This window comes from Suncus etruscus, chromosome 15 (assembly GCF_024139225.1).
Source record: "Suncus etruscus isolate mSunEtr1 chromosome 15, mSunEtr1.pri.cur, whole genome shotgun sequence".
Lineage (NCBI taxonomy): Eukaryota > Metazoa > Chordata > Mammalia > Eulipotyphla > Soricidae > Suncus > Suncus etruscus.
The window spans coordinates 74,718,351-74,738,171 of NC_064862.1; the positions used below are offsets into that span (position 1 = coordinate 74,718,351).

Below are 19,821 nucleotides of genomic sequence, written 5' to 3' on the forward strand. Positions count from 1 at the left end.
AAGAAAGAAAGAAAGAAAGAAAGAAAGAAAGAAAGAAAGAAAGAAAGAAAGAAAGAAAGAAAGAAAGAAGAAAGAAAGAAAGAAAGAAAGAAAGAAAGAAAGAAAGAAAGAAAGAAAGAAAGAAAGAAAGAAAGAAAGAAAGAAAGAAAGAAAGAAAGAAAGAAAGAAAGAAAGAAAGAAAGAAAGAAAGAAAGAAAGAAAGAAAGAAAAGAAAGAATATCACATTTTGCCTACTGTGGCCTCTCATAACTGGCCATGTTTATGTCTTGAATACCAAGGTCTGATAAAATTCCAATTAGATGATCAGATGTGGTGTAGAGAGATAGCACAGTGAGGAGGGCATTTGCCTTTCACATGACCTACCTGGGTTCAATCTCTAGAATCTCATAGGGTCTTCTGAGCCTGTCAGGAGGACTTTCTGAGTGTAGAGCTGGGAGTTACCCCTGAGCACCACTGGGAGTGGCACCTACAAAACAAGGATCAGGCACCTTCCTTGCCCTCTGCTCGGCATGGTACTGAAGATGGGCCCCCAAGCACTTCCAGAGGTGACTTTGAGTGCCAACCCAAGAAGAGGAGGAGAGTCATTGGGTATAGCTGCAAGACAAAAACAAACAAACAAAAATATATATAACCACTTTGACAGAGAAAGGCAAGCAGCCCAGAAGCTCAGGGACTAAGCACAGGTTCTGCTTCTGGAGACCCAGAACAGTTGGTTTGCTGGGGATGGCCCAGAGACTCCAGATCACAGAGCCTGAGCACCATTGTGTGTGGCCCCCAAACTGAGAAAATTTACAAAAAAAGCTCAGCTAGGGAGATAGCACAGATGGAGGGCTTTTGCCTTGCATACCGCCTACCCAGGAGAGACCCGGTTTGATTCTCACATCCTATATGGTCCCCCTACCCATCAGTGGCGATTTCTGAGTACAGAACCAGGAGTGATCCCTGAGCGACTTTAGGTGTGGCCCAGAAACCAATCAATCAATGAATAAATAAATAAATAAATATTGTTTTAAAAAATGAGGGGAATGAAGCAATAGCACAGCAGGGAGGGAATTTGCCTTGCATGCTGCAATTTGTTTTTGATCCCCAGCTTCCCTAGGGTATCCTGAGCCTGCCATGTGTGATTTCTGAGCACAGAGTCAGAAGTAACCCCTGAACACTGCTGGGTGTGACCCAAATTAAACAATGTAACAGGGGCCAGGCGGTGGCGCTAAAGGTAAGGTGCCTGCCTTGCCTGCGCTAGCCTTGGACGGACCGCGGTTCGATCCCCCGTTGTCCCATATGGTCCCCCAAGCCAGGAGCAACTTCTGAGCAGACAGCCAGGAGTAACCCCTGAGCATTACCAGGTGCGGCCCAAAAACCAAAAAAAAAAAAATAATAATAATAATAATAATAATAAATAAAACAATGTAACAAAACAAAAATATAGTAAAATGGGGCCAGAGAGATAGCATGGAGGTAGCGCGTTTGCCTTGTATGCAGAAGGACTGTGGTTTGAGTACTGGCATTCCATATGGTCCCCCGAGCCTGCCAGGAGCGATTTCTGAGCCAGGAGTAACCCCTGAGCACTGCAGAGTGTGACCCAAAAACCAACAACAACAACAACAACAACAACAATAATAATAATATATGTAGTAATAATAATGAGTTTGGGGTACAGAAAGAAGATTCACCCTGACTCCCATTGTAGGCTCCTGGGGACCCATGTTCTATCTCAGGGACCCCTCTAAGGTGTGAGACAGCAGGTAGGCCCTCTTCAGTGATGTCCCTGGTGGGGTTTTAGCCTCTCTCTTGGTCATCCCTTCAGAAACCACATCCCCAAACTGAATTTTGCAAGCCCCTGAAAGTTAAGGGCTCCCCAATCCCTTCCCACAGGGGCTGCAGCTGTTCCTTAGGAACAAAGCCTGCAGGTCAAGCCCTCAGAGGGTAAGGGGTGTAGGGTTCCCACTACTGCCACAGAGCTTGCGATGCCTCTTTAAGGGACAATAGGGTCTCAGGTGCCTTCCTGGTTTCACCCAAGGTCACGAAGTCAGTGGGGCTATCCTGCCACAGCTGGATGGCCCAAGAGCACTGGAGTCCCCTCCCAATGTCAATCTTTGAGTGCCACACCCCCATAGCCACAACCTGCACCAGCTAATAGAGCAAGTGCAAATATCAGACTAATGAGAAAGGTAGTGTGCAGGGCACCCATCCACACCCCCACACAGCTGAACATCCCAAGTGAACATCCCTGCTTTGACTGAAGACTCCTAGGCCCCATTCCTCACCTCCCCCAAAACCTCCTGGAAATAGTGTCTGGACTGGGGTAGAGTGGCTCAGGGTCCCTCCTTGGTGACAGGGCTGGAGTCCCCCAGCATAATGTGGGGGTCAGTGTTCAGAAAAATGGCACCAAAGTGTTGAGTGTGGGGCAATTCCCTCTCTGTTGTGCAGGACCGTTCTTTACCTTCCTCACCATCTTCCTCCTCTTCACACTGCTCTAGTCGCTGTCTGTGCTCTATGGGGTCTGGCTGATCATCGACTGGGACACACCCCAGCGAGGTAAACCCAGATGGGGCACGAAGTTCCCCTTTTGTCTGAGGTTTTATTTGGTGTTCGGGGGTCACATCCCAACAATGCTGGAGGCTGTTCTCTTGCAGGGGTTGGGGAGTGTGGTTTCTAATATTGTCTGACACCACCACCACCCTCTAAAACTGAGCTGCTTCTTCCCTCCACTGCACTCGATTTCCAGTTGTCAGAGATCCAAATGGATTATGAGTTTTATCTTTTGGAACTACTTCAGGGATTATTACCCTATCAAGGTGATAGGTTGCCTTCCAATTGCAGACCCAGCTGGGGGAGAGGGTGTAGACAGGTGTCCCTGGTTTAATCCACTCTCTCATCATGTTCTTTTGGGAGGGACAGATGGGGCCATACCCAGTGGGTGATAATCAGTACTTGCCCTCTCCAGACCCTGCTTAGAGATGTCCCATAGCAATATATATACATAGAAACCTATATATAGGGTGCTGGGGAGCAAAACCTGGTTGGCTCACGTGCAAATGCCCTCCCACTATGCTATGTCTTTGGCCCCCACATCTTTTTTTTTGGGGGGGGGCACACCCGGCGGTGCTCAGGGGTTACTCCTGGCTGTCTGCTCAGAAATAGCTCCTGGCAGGCACGGGGGACCATATGGGACACCGGGATTCGAACCAACCACCTTAGGTCCTAGATCGACTGCTTGCAAGGCAAACACCACTGTGCTATCTCTCTGTGGCCCCCACATCTTGACCCTCCTCGTGAGAATGGGGCTCTCAAGGCCACTGTGTTCTTCCTTTCACTGTCTCTCCCCTTTACTCCCAACAAGCTGGTCAAGACAGCTGAGCTGTCCCCTGACCAGAACTATATGCTGGGTGCTCACCCACATGGCATCATGTGCAAGGACCCACCTGCAACTTCGTCACTGAGGGCACAGGCTCATTCAAAATCTCCCTGGGGCTGAGCTTGAAGTTAGGCACCCTGGACATTTTCTTCAACCTGCCAGTCTATAGGAATTACCTGATGGCCCTAGGTGAGTGACAGGGTCCCCCAGTGCCACACATGTGCCTCTGTTGGAATTTGAGTTGACACCCGGTACTGAGAGTCAAAGACTACCTCTAATAATGCAAGGTACAAGAGAGTTTATTTGGTTAACCAAGGTCCAAGCCTCATCCCACTAGGGAAGTTTTGGCAAGGACCCGAGTCAAATCTTCAAGCAGTTTATATAGCAATTACAAGCATTAACAGAACAATTCTTCCATTGTATAGATATCATAACTAGTCACTGATTTTTCTGACTCAACCTTGGTTATCTAGGGATACTTTTATTCGAAGCCTGATTGTCAAGGGGGTATCTTTGATTGAAACCTTGATCATCAAGGAATATTCCTGATTATAAGGAGGACACTCTGATACAGAACCTGGTGGTTGGAAGATACTCTGATTCAGACATTGTTTATCAAGGGTCACTCTGATTCAAACTTTTGGTTATTAAAGGAGCCTTTTTCCAAACTCAGTCAACCCTAGTTCCTTATTCCTGGTGGGCACCAACTTTGGCTTTATTTCTGTGTTAACTCTCTCTCTGCCTTCAGCTAGGAGTGGAAAAGTACACTTTACTAGAGTTTGGACTTGTCTTAGTCTAGAGTTCCTTATCATAGAGTTAGAGGAGGAATCATGGTTCATCCATTTCCCCCTTTGTCTTTGCCACAGGAAGGAATCATCCTTCCTTGTACAGGGTTTAGGGATTCTAGCTTAGATAGTCTTTTCCACCTCAAAACTTCAGAACTTTCTTAAGCAAGCAGAGTTCAGAAGCCAAAGCAATGTTACATTTTATTTCTCCTCCAACTTAATGTCTAGCTCACTTGGAGAGGTAGACCAGCCCACTTCTGGAAGGGGTCTATGGAAGGTAATCAAGGGGTTGACTCAGAGGCAGCGGGGCTTGACAAGGAGATTCAGAAAGAGAATCAGAAAGAAGCCTCTGGAGGAAGGAGCATGGAGAGATAAGAAACAAGTTTAGATGCAGGACGGCTGCAGAGATAATGCTTAGACAGTTAGCTTAGAAGCCACACATGGTGGTTAGAGCCTAATAATAAAGCTTCATATCTCCTGAAATTTGACTGCTTATGAATCACATCCTCACAGCTATCCAGAACCATCAGACCCGCCAGGCCAAAGAAGCTGCAGGTGTCTGACCTAGCCGAGAAAGGATCCTCCATCATCTACCACCTTCCAGGACTCTGATTAATTTAATTAATTCAACAGTCAAGCAATGTGTTCTTGTGCTTATTGGGTAGGAATGGGGTAATGATAAGATGTTATGATCTCCTAAAGATAAAGGTTTCGGGGCCGGAGAGATAGCATGGAGGTAAAGCGTTTGCCTTTCATGCAGGAGGTCATCGGTTCGAATCCCGGCGTCCCATATGGTCCCCCGTGCCTGCCAGGAGCAATTTCTGAGCCTGGAGCCAGGAATAACCCCTGAGCACTGCCGGGTGTGACCCAAAAACCAAAAAAAAAAAAAAAAAAAAAAAAAAAGATAAAGGTTTCGAAAAGAATGATCAAGAGTTTAAAAAAGTTCATTGGAGGTCAGTTTAAAGGTATTTGAAAAATTAGTGATAGTCAACTTTTGAAGAACAGGAAGAAGCCACAGTAGAAAAAGTCCAATAAAATTAGTGAGCGCTCTTTCTGGTAATCAAAAATCATTTCTGTTCAAATGCCACGTATAACTTATTAGTGAGATTGCTGGTGTCCAGTATGCCTTCTGCCTGTAAGACCATAAACTGAGGTCAGGGGAATAATAAACTTCTACTTTCTGTATGGTATGTAAGATTAGACATGTTTAAATGCTTTTTGTATTTTCTGCAATATTGCTTACCATATTTACCATTATTTCTGCCAGAAATATTGATAAGTGTATCACAAAGAGCTTTATGAATATGGTCATAGTTTAGAAAATTGGATCTATAAAAATATGAGAAATCTTATTGTGAGAAGCCCCCCCCCAGACATTAATCAAATAGTTTCAAGATTTTCTGTGTATTCTGTATATTTGAAAAAACATTTGCTTTTTCTCTCTCCTTAGCACCTTCAGTATTTTGGATGTTTTATGGCACTGTGTTGTTTTGCATAAACACAGGCAGGTAATAGGAAATCTGGAATCCCAGAATCCTCTTTAGAGAAACCAAGTTGAAAGGAATTAAGGTTGAATGATAGGAACAGGTCCAGTAGTAAGTGCTACTGTTTCAAGTACTCTGCTTACTCAGGAAGAATGTAAAGGTAGACTGGCCTTGAAAATCAGTGATCGGCTAGATCTCTGCCAGCTGGCCAAGCTCAGGTCCTACTCTCAACAAAGTTCCAGAAGACAGAACCCCTCCCAACCCTGGAGGGAGTGGGGATAGGATCCCTCCAGAACACCCGAGGTCAGAATCTCTCCCAAACCCTGAGAGGGGTGGGACAGGCTCAGGACACTCCAACAGAAAATGAGAGGACCAAGGTCCTTTCCTGGCTTACTGTGTTGATCTGACCACTGCCTCCTAGACCTCATATTTACCTGGTTGTGGCATGGAAGTATTAATGCCGTTAGGGGTAAATCACCTGCTCTGTCTTTCACCAATCCCCAGAAACTCTCTTTAAGTAATGGGGTGCCCCAAAATGAAGATTTCTTTAGTATTGCTGTGTTTATGCAAAGGAACAAGCCAAATTAGATTATTCAGCTATCTGGCATGGTTTAAGATGATGGTAGAGAAAAAAAAATTATTCTTTTTTCTGTAATTGAATTACATGCATTCTAGCAGGCCTATCTTAAAGCCCACTCCTCTTGGGGTAGACTATATGAAAGTGTGCTTACTGGTTGAAATAGACCAGCTTATAAATAACTGAAAGCTATAAATGCAATCACCAGTTCGACTAAGGAGAATCCAACCTGAATAGAAGTAACTCAGAGCTGTGTTTTGTTTTTTGTTTTTTGTTTTTTTTTTTTTCATTTCATCTAGGCAACCTCTGTAACACTAAGGAGCATATCCTGAGGAAGGCTGGTAAAGTGACTGCACAGATGCCAAAAGTCATTGGGAAAATGAACCACTCCCCTGCCTTATTGATAAAATTCTTTTTAGGTGTTAAAGTGCAGAACCCAACCTGACAATTGCCTCTTTAACAACTAAGGAGAATGAGATAGGGCCTATAATCTCTTGTCTGCTTGAATTCAATGAGCAAGGCCACTGACATACATTGGAAGTTATATTATGTCTATCTCTCCCAAAGGTTGGGACAAAGAGAAATAATTAACTGGACACTGACATTTAAAGAGGATGGGTGAGGGGCCAGTGCGGTGGCGCTAGAGGTAAGGTGTCTGCCTTGCCAGCTCTAGCCTAGGACAAACCGCGGTTTGATCCCCCCGCGTCCCATATGGTCCCCCAAGCCAGGAGTGACTTCTGAGCGCATAGCCAGGAGTAACCCCTGAGCATCACTGGGTGTGGCCCAAAAACCAAAAAGAAAGAAAGAAAGAAAAAGAAAGAAAAAACCAAAAAGAAAGAAAGAAAGAAAAAGAAAGAAAGAAAGAAAAGAAAGAAAGAAAGAAAGAAAGAAAGAAAGAAAGAAAGAAAGAAAGAAAGAAAGAAAGAAAGAAAGAAAGAAAGAAAGAAAGAAAGAAAGAAAGAAAGAAAGAAAGAAAGAAAGAAAGAAAGAAAGAAAGAAGAAAGAAAGAAAGAAAGAAAGAAAGAAAGAAAGAAAGAAGAAAGAAAGAAAGAAAGAGAAAGAAAGAAAGAAAGAAGAAAGAAAAAGAAAGAAAGAAAGAAAGAAAGAAAGAAAGAAAGAAAGAAAGAAAGAAAGAAAGAAAGAAAGAAAGAAAGAAAGAAAGAAAGAAAGAAAGAAAGAAAGAAAGAAATAGAAGAGGATGGGTGGTATAAGGAAAGAAGGAGCAAAGATTGTGGTTTCTCCTAGAAATATTAAGGGTAAAATAATTAAACACGAGTGTAGGAGATAGTTCTCTTGGATCCAGAGCAGGAAAAAGCCCTGAATTAACAGCTATTTGAGCTACAGAAACCTTCATTCTAAAAGAATCTCCCCTTCTCACAGAACAGAATTATAAGGACCCCTGAATATTCATCTGACTCAACTTGCTGAACCAGGGCAGAATGAAGATCATCCTGATGTACCAGCCAACACCAGTGGCTGTGGGACTGCTGACAAGAATGAACATCTGATTTATTTGTGGACTGTACTTGGACTATTTCCCAGACTATAGGTGGAGAGTTTGTGGGTCAAACTGTCACCCTGGGGATCATCCACAAGATTTTCCACTACTCAGGTGTGAGTCTTACCTGAGGTGAAACAAACATGAATGTTGATGTTAGAATATAGTGTGCTTTGGCTTGACATTGCTTTGGCTTCTGTACTCTGCTGCTTAAGGAAGTTCCACAGTTTTGAGGTGGAAAAGACTATCTTAACTAGAACCCCTAAATCAGGGTGTCGAACAAGTTTGACACAAAGAGCCAAAATTTACTGTGAGAGACAGAGAGACACACCACGCAGTGACCTGCCAAAACGGACGAACACTCACACAAAAGCATCTAATTTTAACAATAATTTATTAAACACATATTGCATTTTGCCATTATGAGTTAGGGTCAAAATCCTGTTCGCCACCCCTGCCCTAAATCCTTGTACAAGAGAGGATGATTCCTCCCTGTAGCAAAGAAAGAGGGGGGAATGCAAGAACCAAGATTCCCCCTCTAACTCTATGATAAGGAACTCTAGACTAAGACAAGCCCAAACCCTAGTAAAGTGTACTTTTCCATTCCTAGCTGAAGGCAGAGAGAGAGAGTTAACTCAGAAATAAAATCAAAGTTGGTGCCCTCCAGGAATGAGGAACTAGGGGTTGACTGAGCCAGAAAAGAGGCTCCCTTAAAAAAACAATATTTTGAATCAGAATAATCCTTGACAGCCAGGGTCTGAATCAGAGTATCTCCCAACAACCAGATTCTGTTTCTGAGTATCTCCCAGACAACCAGGAATATCCCTAGACAAGCAAAGAAATCAGTGATTAATTAAGACATTTAAACAATGAAATGATTATGCTGTTATTGCTTGTAGTTTCTATATAAACTACTTGAAGATTTTATTCGGAGTCCTTGCCAAGGGCTCGAATCTCAGTTAACCAATTAAACTCTTTTACATCTTGCATTATCTGAGGTGGTCTTTGACTCTCATAGCCAGTTTCACTGGAACCCTAACACCCCCAGGTAAAGAGTCACAGTCTACCTCCCCTACAGACCTGTGCCCCGTGAGCAGCCAGAACATGGATGTCTAGTAGCTCCTTGGTTCAGTCATGGTCATCATGGTAAGGGTGCCCAGGAAGTGTTGGACACCACCCAGGAATGCACCGTCTGACACTTCACAACAGCAAAGGTTTCATGCGCCTGGCGCTGAGGCTTGGGTGAGTGTGAGTGAGGGGGCACACCGGGTGTAGGGTGAGCACCCTCCTAGTCCTTAGACCCCCTGAGCCCTATAGGTGGTATGGTGTGTGCACTGCACACTGAAGCCCGCTAGGCACGGAGGTAAAGAAAAATAGAGCTTAGGCCTCCAGAGAGGGTTGTGGGGACAGAGACACTGAACCAGGGTTTGAGGCCACTTCCTGCTCTCCAGATACCCCATGCTTGTAAGTGCAAACAAGACAGCCTATCCCAGTGGGCAGAGCTCCACCTGGCCTCCCTGTCCTGATACAGAACACCCCATATCAGGGGATGCTTCCCACCCCATCAATTATTTTTGAGCTGGTGATTCATCAACTTCTGTGCGTTTAGGGATGCAGAGGGAAATAAAAGCCTTGGAATCCATTAAACTGATTAAGTGGAGTCCATACTGCACCACAGTTATCAGTGATGTCAACACAATGATGTCAGCTGAGGCAAAGCCTTCTCTACAGAACTAGGAAGAGGCAGCCTGGTGCTTCCGGGAAACCCAGCATCAGACACTTTCTTCCAGAACATATTTTGCAGTTGGAATTTGTTGACCCAAAGACTACAACCTTTTGGGTGCCTTATCATGGGGTACCCTTTCATTCCCCGCAAGGCCTCCCTGGTAGCTGTGTACTCATTCAGAGAGAATGATAGCTTCAGGCTCAAGAGCTTCAAGGTGGGCACTTGGCAGTATGTGGCACAGGTCACCTTCAAGAAGATTTCAGGCTTCTCTCCATGCATATTTTGGGGGCACAGACTCTTCTCCCCCAACTCCTGGGGTCTGCTGTCCCTGCCAAAGCCAATCACCACTGTGCATATGTCCCAACCGCTCTCCAGGGAAGACACAGGGTGGGTATCCCATGGTGCATGCCCACCAGCCCTGTCTCTCCCAGTGAGCCACCCCCATCCTGGTGCCCCAGGTGCTCCAACCCTCCGAGGATCAAGAGAACCACTACCACCAGCTATACATGCACGACCTGCAGCAGCTGCTTAGGAGAACAAAGCCATCTATAAGGTGCCTGCTCTGTGCAGCTCACCTTAGTCTAGAAAACCCCTTCACTGCATTCTTCCACTCCCCCAGCTTCCTGGCTCTCCCATGCTGGGAAATCCCCATCTTCTGTCTTCACCCAATAAAGCTGGTGGAACAAGAGGGGCCAATAATTCTTGTTCTGGGGCCTAAAGTGATGATGGTGCAGTCTGAGGACTCTGACCTTGCACATATCAGATTTGGAGTCCTCCAAGACTGCCAGGAGTGATCCCTGGGCACAGATGACAGAAAAAACAACAACAAATGGAGACCAAAAGAAGAGACAAAGAAAGAGAAAGAAAGAAAAATGTACAGGCTCTGCTCTCTGGAGGGAGCTAGCCCAGGCAATGCAGCCCTTTGGGCATCTGTGCCTGGAGACACTTCTGATGCCAGAGCTGGATCCTGGGTCAGGTTCTCTATTATGGTGGGCTATTTCCATTGTGGTCAGGACTATATCCTGTTGGGCCACCTCCCTCACAGAGGTGGATTCCTAGGGGTTACCAAACAGTGATTGGGCTTCAAGCTCCACTCCCATCACTACTGCCCCTGTCATGTTGGGGAGATGAGTAGTGAGCATGCAGCAGACTGAGTTCAGAAGGGCCTTCCAGATGGGAATGAGATAGCCCTAGGTTCTGAGACTGAGAATTCTCACACACAGACACTCATACAGTCACACAATCACACTCATGTACACACAATCACACACACTCATACTCATCATTCACTCTCACAATCTTCAAACATGCATGTGCACTCACATACACACATACAACCACACACATAGTTTCACGTACGTAAATGATCCCAAGTTATCATACACATATTCACATTCATACACTCACACAGTCACACTGTCTTGCCTGGTAACTGACCCAAGTATGATCCCTGGCTCCCCATATGTCTCCTGAGTCTCAGGAGTGATCCTGAGCACTGAGCAGTAGTAAGCCCTGAGAACCACAGGAATAGCCCCAAGCATATATATATATATATATATATATATATATATATATATATATATATATAGGTTTTGGGGGTCACACCCAGCAGTGCTCAGGGGCAACTCCTGGCTCTATGCTCAGAAATCGCCCCTGGCAGGCTCTGGGGGCCATATGGGATGTCGGGATTCGAACCACCATCCTTCTGCATGCAAGGCAAATGCCCTGTCTCCATGCTATCTCTGGCCCCCAAAGCATATTTTTTAAAGGAATAGATTTAAAAAAAATTAGAGTGACAATACTTTAGGACCAGGGATATAGTTGAAGGGAAGAGCACATACTTGGTTTGCATATCTATTAAGACTCTGGGTTCAGTGCAAGACTTTGCACATGCACCTGACCTGGCACCTGCATAATAGTGAAGGGAAAATAATCAGTTGATCCTAAACTCTGGAGAGGGCCTGGAGACAGGTTTGGGTTGGGTTGGGTCTTTGGACCATATTGTACAGGCCACCACCATAAATTGATACTGGCACAAAAAAAGGGTCCCAGAATCCAGCCTAAAAATGTACTAGCTAACTGGTTATTCTGAGCAATGGCCCAGGAGAAATGGCAAGTATTTAACTGACCTTTGTTCCATAAAAGAGAGAAAGAAAAGAGAAGAAAGGAAGGAAGGAAGGAAGGAAGGAAGGAAGGAAGGAAGGAAGGAAGGAAGGAAGGAAGGAAGGAAGGAAGGAAGGAAGGAAGGAAGGAAGGAAGGAAGGAAGAGAGAGAGAAAGGAAGAAAGAAAGAAATCAGATTTTAGCCAACTTATAGCCCCTTATAACTGGCCACTATTAAGTCTTGAATATCAAGGTCTGACAAAAGTTTCAATAAGATGATCAGATGTGAGACTGGGAAAATCCACGAAACTACGCCCGCCCAGTGGGGCCCGACTGTGAAAAATTGTGAGTGCTACCTGTGTGTGTGTGTCTACTGTCCTGCTGCGTGAACCTCTTGGGAGTGGGCCGAAAAGAGGCTCCAGAAGAGCATGGCCACTCCACTTCGCTAAGCGGCCGTGCGCTCTTTCTAAGAAAAGAACACCATCGCAACAAGAAAAAAAAATCACACTAAGAACTGTACTGGATCACTGAAGCCTAGCATTTCTCTCTGGACTGTCTTCTCTGCTGCATGCTCGGGCCTAAGATTTGATCCTGTGTGAGGCTTCATCCACGGAGGACTCCCCGCCCTTGGAGGCAAGTCCACTCATCCAGAAAGGGCGGAGCCAGAGGAGTGTGGCTGCCTGCATCATTTAGCCAATGAATACCACCACAACACTTAGAAAAACCCACAATACAAGTGTGACAATGGGGAAACAACACAGACCAGCATCAGACATAGAGAATGAAGATGACAATTCTGATGACCAGATAATGACCAACCAACTAATCAACTTCTCAGATAAGGACTTTAGACTAGCAATATGGAAGATGCTCAACAAACTCAAAGAAACCATGGATCAAGTTGAACAGAACACTAATAAGAACCAAGAAAATATGAAGACAGAAATCACAAAACTCCAAACTGAAATAACATGTCAACTAACAGGCCTGAAAAACTCAGTAAACGAAGTGAATGACAAAATGGATAAGCTCTGAAGCTGAGAATAGACTTTGTGCTGTGGAAGATGAGATAAATAACAATTCCATACAGCGGGAGAGATTGGAAAAAAAAAAACTTAAAGCAAATGAACAGACAGTGGAAAAATTAGTCAAAGAATGGGAACAGATGAAAATAGAAGTCTATGATAAGCTCCACAGAAACAACTTAAGAATCATTGAGTCTCAGAGACCCAGGAAGAAAATTTCCAGGAAGAATCAACGGTCAAGAACATCATTAAAGAGAAACTTCCAGAGCTAAAGAATATATGTGATCAAATCCTGCATGCTCGAAGAGTACCAACCAAAAGAGACCCCAGAAAAAATACCCCCAAGACACATCCTAGTCACAATGACGAATCCCACAGATAGAGACAGAATTCTGAAAACAGCAAGATCAAAAAGGGAAATTACATTCAAGGGAGCATCCTTGAGATTTACAGCAGACCTGTCACCAGAAACACTCAAGGCCAGAAAGCAGTGGTGGGATATTGTGACAAGACTGAATGAAATGAATGCTTCACCTAGAATACTGTACCCAGCAAAACTCACTTTCCGGTTTGATGGAAGAATACATGGTTTCACAGACAAAAAACAGCTCAGAAACTTTACAGACTCAAAACCAGTCTTAAGAGAAAAACTGAAAGACCTAATTTAAGACAAGACTAACCAAAAGACACACCAAATTTCGATATAAAGATGGCATTAAATCCCAGGACTATTCTTTCTCTCAACATCAATGGACTAAATGCACCAGTTAAGAGACACAGAGTGGCTAAATGGATCAAAAAACTCAATCCAACCTTCTGCTGCCTACAAGAAACGCACCTGAATAGTCAGAACAAACATAGACTCAAAATAAAAGGCTGGAGAAAAATTATCCAAGCAAACAACACCCATAAAAAAGCTGGAGTGGCCATACTAATATCAGATAATGCAAACTTTATACTCAGGAAGATTGTAAGGGACAAAGATGGACATTTTATATTAATCAAGGGATATGTAAAGCAGGAAGAAATAATTCTCCTAAACATATATGCACCGAATGAGGGGCCAGCAAAATATTTAATACAATTGTTGACAAATCTGAAAAATAATATCAATAACAACACAATAATTGTGGGGGACCTCAACACAGCTTGTCAACACTGGATAGGTCAACCAGACTGAAACCCAACAAGAATATACTAGACCTGAGGAGAGAAATGGAAGAAAGAGGCCTAGTGGATATATATAGGACACTCCATCCCCAGAAACCTGGATACACATTCTTCTCCAATGTACATGGGACATTCTCCAGGATAGACTACATGCTGGCACATAGAACATACCTCCATAATATCAAGAGGATAGAAATTTTGCAGACTACCTTCACTGACCACCAGGCTCTGAAATTATTTGTGAATTCCAAAGGGACTCAGAAGAAAAACTTTAACACCTGGAAGTTAAGCAGCCTCATACTCAATAACCAGTGGGCCCAAGATGAAATCAAGGAGGAAATCAAAAGGTTCCTGGAAACAAATGACAATAAAAACACAAACTATCAGAACTTATGGGACACAGCAAAAGCAGTACTGAGAGGAAAATTTATAGCTTTGCAAGCACACATCAGGAAGAAAGAAGGAGCTTACCTGAGTAGCTTAATGACACAGCTAATAGAACTAGAAAGTGCTCAACAAAAGGACCCAAAAATAGGGAGACAGAAGTAAATAACAAAACTGAGAGCAGAAATCAACGAAGTGGAAACCCAAAAAACAATCCGAAAGTTCAACGAAAGCAGAAGTTGGTTCTTTGAAAAAATAAACAAGATTGATAGACCACTGGCAAAACTAACGAAGAAAAAGAGAGAGAGAAACTTGATAACTCGTAGTAGGAATGAAAAAGGAGAGATCATTACTGATTTGACAGAGATTCAAAGGGTAATCAGAAACTACTTTGAGAAACTCTACGCCACTAAAAATGAGAACCTGGAAGAAATGGATAAATTCTTGGACTTTTATAATCTTCCATGGTTGAAGGAAGAGGAGGTAGCATATCTAAACACCCCCATCACTATTGATGAAATTAAAACGGTAATCAAATGTCTGCCCAAAAACAAAAGCCCAGTCCCAGATGGATTCACTAATGAATTCTTTCTAACTTTCCAAGAGGAACTACTACCAATCCTGGCAAGACTCTTTCATGAAATTGAACAAACAGAAACACTTCCAAATAGCTTTTATGAAGCCAACATCACCTTGATACCTAAACCAGACAGAGATGCTAAGAAAAAAGAAAATTATAGACCAATATCGCTGATGAATACAGATGCAAAGATCCTCAACAAAATCCTGGCAAATAGGATTCAATGCCTCATTAAGAAGATCATCCACTACGATCAAGTAGGTTTCATCCCAGGAATGCAAGGATGGTTTAACATTCATAAATCTATCAACATAATACACAACATCAACAACAAGAAAAATAAAAACCACATGATCATATCAATAGATGCAGAGAAAGCATTTGATAAGATCCAACACCCATTCTTGATCAAAACTCTCAGCAAGATGGGAATGGAAGGAACCATTCTCAATATAGTTAAGGCCATCTACAACAAGCCAGTGGCAAATATTATCCTCAATGGAGAAAAACTAAAAGCCTTCCCTCTAAATTTTGGCACAAGACAAGGCTGTACTCTCTCACCACTCCTATTCAACAGAGCACTGGAAGTACTCGCTATAGTAATTAGGCAAGAAAAAGATATCAAGGGAATCCAGATAGGAAAAGAAGAAGTCAAGCTCTTACTGTTTGCAGATGACATGATACTCTACCTAGAAAACCCTAAAGACTCTACCAAAAAGCTTCTAGAAACAATAGACTCATATAGCAAGGTGGCAGGCTACAAAATTAACACACAAAAATCAATGGCCTTTCTATACACCAATAGTAATAAGGAAGAAATGGACATCAAGAAAACAACCCTATTCACAATAGTGCCACACAAACTCAAATATCTTGGAATCAACTTGGCTAAAAATGTGAAGGACCTATACAAAGAAAACTATAAAACTCTGCTCCAAGAAATAAGAGAGGACACACGAAAATGGAAACACATACCCTGCTCATGGATTGGCAGGATTAACATCATCAAAATGGCAAAACTCCCCCAAGGCATTATACAGATTTAATGTTATCCCTCTAAAGATACCCATGACATTCTTCAAAGAAGTGGATCAGGCACTTTTGAAATGCGTTTGGAACAATAAACACCCTAGAATAGCTAAAGCAATCATTGGGAAAAAGAATATGGGAGGAATTACTTTCCCCAACTTTAAACTTTACTACAAAGCAATAGTTATCAAAACAGCATGGTATTGGAATAAGGACAGGCCCTCAGATCAGAGGAATAGGCTTGAATACTCAGAAAATGTTCCCCAGACATACAATCACCTAATGTTTGATAAAGGAGCAAGAAATCCTAAATGGAGCAAAGAAAGCCTCTTCAACAAGTGGTGTTGGCACAACTGGCTAACCACCTGCAAAAAATTGAACTTAGACCCCCAGCTAACATCATGTATGAAGGTAAAATCCAAATGGATTAAAGACCTCGATATCAGACCCAAAACCATAAGATATATAGAACAACACATAGGCAAAACATTCCAGGACATTGAGACTACAGGCACATTCAAGGAGGAAACTGCACTCTCCAAGCAAGTGAAAGCAGAGATTAACAGATGGGAATATATTAAGCTGAGAAGCTTCTGCACCTCAAAGGAAATAGTGCCCAGGATAGAAGAGCCCCCCACTGAGTGGGAGAAACTATTCACCCAATACCCATCAGATAAGGGGCTAATCTCCAAAATATACAAGGCACTGACAGAAATTTACAAGAAAAAACATCTAATCCCATCAAAAATGGGGAGAAGAAGTGGACAGACACTTTGACAAAGAAGAAATACAAATGGCCAAAAGACACATGAAAAAATGTTCCACATCACTAATCATCAGGGAGATGCAAATCAAAAAAACTATGAGGTACCACCTCACACCACAGAGAATGGCACACATCACAAAGAATGAGAATAAATAGTGTTGGCGGGGATGTGGAGAGAAAGGAACTCTTATCCACTGCTGGTGGGAATGCCGTCTAGTTCAACCTTTCTGGAAAGCAATATGGAGAGTCCTCCAAAAACTGGAAATCAAGCTCCCATACAACCCAGCTATACCACTCCTAGGAATATACCCTAGGAACACAAAAATACAATACAAAAATCCCTTCCTTACACCTATATTCATTGCAGCACTATTTACCATAGCAGGACTCTTGAAACAACCAAGATGCCCTTCAACAGACGAATGGCTAAAGAAACTGTGGTACATATACACAAAGGAATATTATGCAGCTGTCAGGAGAGATGAAGTCATGAAATTTTCCTATACATGGATGTACACGGAATCTATTATGCTGAGTGAAATAAGTCAGAGAGAGAAAAACGCAGAATGGTCTCACTCATCTATAGGTTTTAAGAAAAATGAAAGACATTTTTGCAATAATAATTTTCAGACACAAAAGAGAAAAGAGCTGGAAGTTCCAGCTCACCTCAGGAAGCTCACCACAAAGAGTGATGAGTTTAGTTAGAGAAATAACTACATTTTAAACTGTCCTAATAATGAGAATGTATGAGGGAAATGGAAAGCCTGTCTAGAGTACAGGAGGGAGATTTGGGACATTGGTGATGGAAATGTTGCACTGGTGATGGGTGGTGTTCTTTACATGACTGAAACCCAAACACAATCATGTATGTAATCAAGGTGTTTAAATAAAATATAAAAAAAGGAATTAAAAAAAAAAAAGATGATCAGATGTGGGGCAGGAGAGATAGCTCAGTGGGGACTGCATTTGCCATTTTCATGGCCAACCTGGGTTTGACCTCTGTCACTCCATAGTGTCTCCAGAGCCCATCAGGAATAATTTCTGAGCACAGAAATGAAAGTAACCCCTGAGCACCACTAAGTGTGGCCTCCAAACAAACAAGCAAAATAAAGGTTAACGATGTGAACTGGAATGGAAGAATAGAACCGTACCTACTAGCCCAGAGAGATAACACAAGGGTTCAGGACATGCCTTGCCCTCTGCTCTGATTTTATTCCCTGGCAGTGAAATTGGGCCCCCAAGCACTTCCAGGGGTGACTTCTAAATGCCTAACCAGGAAGAGGCCCTAAGAGTCGTTGTGTATAGCAAAAGACAAAAGCAACAAAGAAAACTATATAGTTTTCCTGAAGAAGGAAACCTAACTCTTCATAAGAAAGTGACTGTAATTCGCAGGTTGTTGACACTTTTCTTGGATTAACCACTTTGAGAGAGAAAGGCTGTCTCAGAATCTCAGGGACTGAGCACAGTTTCTGCTCCAGGAGACCCAGGGTTAAGCTCCCTGGCTTAGGCATGGCCTTCTGGGGACACCCAGAGACCCCAGATCACAGAGACTGAAGAAGCCCTGACCACCACGTGTGTGGCCCCAAAGCAGAGCAAATTACAAAAAACAAAAGAGGGGGGCCAGACAGATAGCGTGGAGGTAGGGTGTTAGCCTTGCATACAGAAGAACAGTGGTTTGAATCCCGGCATCCCATATGTTCCTCAGAGCCTGCCAGGAGCGATTTCTAAGTGTAGAGCCAGGAGTAACACCTGAGCGCTACCAGGTATAACCAAAAGAACAAACAAACAAAAAAAGCAAAAGATGGGACCAAAGTAATAGCACCACAGGAGGGCATTTTTGCCTTAGACAATGATGACCTGGTTTCAATCCCTGGCATCCCCTAGTGTCCCCTGCCAGGAGTGATTTCTTGTTGTGTTACTGATCCTATCCTAATCAATTATTGTGCCCCACCCTAGGATTGTGACCTGCTGATAGTATATTGGATTATTCCTTAGTTGGTATTCTGCTCCCACCCTAGGGTGGTACCTGATTCTTGTCAATAAAAGCAAGGGACTGAGGAAGGCTGGGGTTCATTCTTCGGTCTTCTTCCATTGAACTGCACTCCATCTTAGGAGCAAAAACTTTTGTGATTTGAATTCCTTGCTTGAGCACTAGATTTCCTGAACCCATTCTTGTACCTTTTTCACTGTGAAGTATTTTCTGCAGATCTTTACAACTGGAACTGTTCCCAGGCGCGGAGAGATAGCACAGCAGTGTTTGCCTTGCAAGTAGCTGATCCAGGACCTAAGGTGGTTGGTTCGAATCCCGGTGTCCCATATGGTCCCCCGTGCCTGCCAGGAGCTATTTCTGAGCAGATAGCCAGGAGTAACCCCTGAGCACCGCCAGGTGTGGCCCAAAAACCAAAAACCAAAAACCAAAACAAAACAAAAAACAACTGGAACTGTTCCCCCTGTCCTAATCCGAGAGGGGAATGGAACTGCCTTTCCTGTCTGGGAGCTAGGTGGGAATCAAACCTTAACCAATCTCAGTAATCCATTAATACTTCTGGGTGTGACCCCCAAAACAAAGCAATATAACAAAACAAAAAGTAATAAAATAAATTTAAGGTACAGAAAACAGGTTCATCCTGTGCTCCTACTGTGGACCCATTTCCTTCTCAAAGACTTCTCTCAAGGACCCCCATTGTAATGCCAGAGGTAGGTTTCTTCAGTGCTGGTCCCTGGTGGGGTTTCAGCCTTTCTTCTGGTCATCCCTCCAGGAATCAAATTCCCAAACTCATCTTCACAAGCATCTGAAACCCAGGGACTCCCCAATTCTTTCCATAGGGGCTGCAGCTGCTCCTTGGGGAACAGAGCCTGCAAGTCAAGCCCTTAGTGGGTAAGGGGAGCCCTGTGTACCCAGGACTCATCCAAACACCATGTCTCCCTGCCCCCTTGTCTGGCTGCCTTGTCCCACATTTCTCCCAGCCCTTGCCTGGCACCCTGACCCCCAGAGGCTTCCACCAGTAAGCTTGGGGGTGCTTTATGTGCAGGCCAGAGAGGAGGCAGGGTAGGGCCCTAGGGGTTTCCCCAGCCCTGTTTGCTCTCTGCAACCTCATACAAAGCAAAGCCTCCATCCATGTCTAAGAGTCTGTAGGCCAGTCATGGGTTTTGTGAACACATGTGCCCCTTCCCCAGGCCCCCCAATGGTTAAGCTGGAGGACAGGAAGAAGGGGTAAGAGGGAGGGCTGACTGAGTGCCCAGCCCAGGTGGAGGGCCAGGCTGCTCCTGCTGAATGCCAGACAAGGCTGGACCTTGGAAACATGTTGAGACCCCTGGCCCCAGCCTGCAGGCACCC

At 43.8% G+C, this 19,821-nt stretch overlaps 1 pseudogene; it reads left to right on the forward strand.

Annotated features, from left to right (window-relative positions):
• The first annotated feature begins 2,750 nt into the window (after positions 1–2,750).
• Positions 2,751–19,677, forward strand: LOC126029940 (2-acylglycerol O-acyltransferase 3-like; annotated as a pseudogene).
• Positions 19,678–19,821: the final 144 nt, after the last annotated feature.